General features: G+C 41.3%; 1 protein-coding gene across 1 annotated transcript in view; it reads left to right on the plus strand.

Annotated features, from left to right (window-relative positions):
• The window catches only part of roraa (RAR-related orphan receptor A, paralog a), a 232590-nt gene that overhangs the window by 1007 nt on the left and 229299 nt on the right, over positions 1-2284 (plus strand). The window lies entirely within an intron of this gene.

A 2284-nucleotide genomic window follows, 5' to 3' on the forward strand; every position in this document is an offset into this window, starting at 1 on the left:
CCCCCCCCCTCCTCCCCCCTCGTCATCCTGCACAGACCGAAGCTCCGCACAAGTTCAGAGAAATCACGATTATTTCTTTATTTTTCCATTCTTCTCCACGAGCTGATCCCGAAGCATTAATGCGAGCGGTGAGAGGAAGGATGCACTGAAAGGTGCTCCTGCATGTAGTCACCCCCCCCCCCCCCCCCCCCCCCCCCCCCTCACGCGCGCAAGGCAAAGGGGGTATATTTAGACGGTGATATGGTGAATGTGGAATGTGAGCCGGTTATGTAACAGGTTTAGCCATAAACAGAGGCGCGCAGCTGAGAGCAGAAATCACACACCCCCCCCCCCCCCCCCCACAAAAAAAAAAAAGTCCATTTACTCACTTCTCACTGTAATGATCACAGTAATCGTTCAAAAGACTCTTTAGCGCGAGTTTATCCAGCGCTTCGGCGCAATTGAAGGGACTTTTTGGGGGCTGGAGCGCGCGCAGCCCGCGCGCTTATGTAATCCAGAGAAGGGTAAAAGACAGGTAGTTCCTGGTTAGATTTTATTTATTTATTTCCTCTTACAAGTCTGACTTTTGAGACGCTCCTAACCTGCTGACCCACATTCACCCCCCCCCCCCCTCTTTGTATGTGCATGGATTAAAGTGCGTCTGGGAAAGAGAACGACAGGAAAAAGAAGCGTCTGCTCTGTTATGTAATGCTGAATGGGTGGAAAGAAGAAAAAAAAGTCAGTTGGGACAATCTCTGCACTGTTACAGAAGTTTTTTTTGTTTTTTTTTTCTCACTAAAACTTTATTGTGCCTCCTTTGAAAACAGCAATACAGAACAGAAGTGTTGATTAGCAGTGGAGAATTTCAGTAAAAGTTTGGAAAACTTTTATAACTTTGTCTTCATTAAAACCTGTAAACTCCCTAACTGTGTCCTATCACATAAAGGGCCGCACGCTACGAAGAGAAAGTCACTTCCCATGGAAACCAGTAGCTGACTGTAAAGGTTTTTACTGCTTCCATGCATAGAAGGCTTCATGTAAGGGTCTGCAACCTGCGGCTCTTTGGAGCTTTGAGCAAAACTAACATGGACATTAATATTATTTATATTTAAAAGCCACTAGGAAAACAAAAGATCCCCCCCTTCAAGATTTATTATTCAAAAACTTTAAATAACATTTGAGTTAACATTTATCACAACTCAGTATCCAACAAATTGACCCGGTTTCAGTCTCCGCTTGAACTTTACGCTTTAATTTCAAAGGAGATACGTATATTATACATATACTTATATACTTATAGTCATTTCCTGGGGCTGCGGTATTGATCATTGTCATTGTCTTGTGATCCTGAGGTTGCGAGTTCGAGCCCAGGTTGTCTCAGGATAAAACAAATAGCCAACTCGTTCATGTGGATTTGCTCGCTGTAGCAACCCCTGAAGAAGGGCGCAGCTGAAAGGAGCTTACTTTTACTTATATTAGTTTTCTACAAACAACTTAGAGGCCTGCATATATTTTATTATACGAATATTTAAATTTTTTCAATAAGTTTGATCTATTTTGTTGCCTTATCATATATAAATCAATACAAGTCAACAGGCCTTTATATTCTTAATGTCATAAAATATAGTTTTTATAAGCATTATTTATATAAAACGTAATATATTGTGTTATTTCAAGCAGCTCTGAATATATTTTATTTATCGAGGGGAAAAGCAGAAACCGTTCTTTTGATTGTGAAGGTTGCAGAGCTTTGTGTAAAGCGGACACTGCAGCAGGTTGTAGCAAAATGCGCAGTTGAATTTAGATCTTTATAAAAGTTTTCCATGTTAAGAAGTTTGTTTTTAGGATTAGGGTTTGACTTTCAGGGTTCCGCTGTTCAGGCCATAACGAACACGAGAGAGGCGGCGGACTCTTTCTCCAGCTCTGTTTGTTTCTCCTCTCTTCTCACAAGCTGTGCTCGACTTTCTGAGGATGCACATTTCTTACCCTGCATACTGAGAGTTTACCGTTTTAACCCTGAGGGCTAATACCTTTTAAGTACAGTAGAGAAGGGCTGACTTCAGCAGAAGCACCGCAGCAATAAAAGACTTGAGTGTGTCAGGAAAAAAAAAAAGGTCATTAAAGGGCTGTGGGGATCATTATTGGAGAGGAGAAGGAGTTTATCTTTATATTGGAAAATTTCTTTTTGCAGATTCGGTGACGGTCAATACAAATGATACACAGGTCTGTGGAAAGGTGTGAAACTTCCCGGGAAACGCTAAAACCACATATCTTGTTTGGATACTGTGTATTATTTATATTTCAT

This window comes from Nematolebias whitei, chromosome 10, assembly GCF_014905685.2.
Source record: "Nematolebias whitei isolate Nwh7 chromosome 10, NemWhi1, whole genome shotgun sequence".
Taxonomy (NCBI): Eukaryota; Metazoa; Chordata; class Actinopteri; order Cyprinodontiformes; family Rivulidae; genus Nematolebias; species Nematolebias whitei.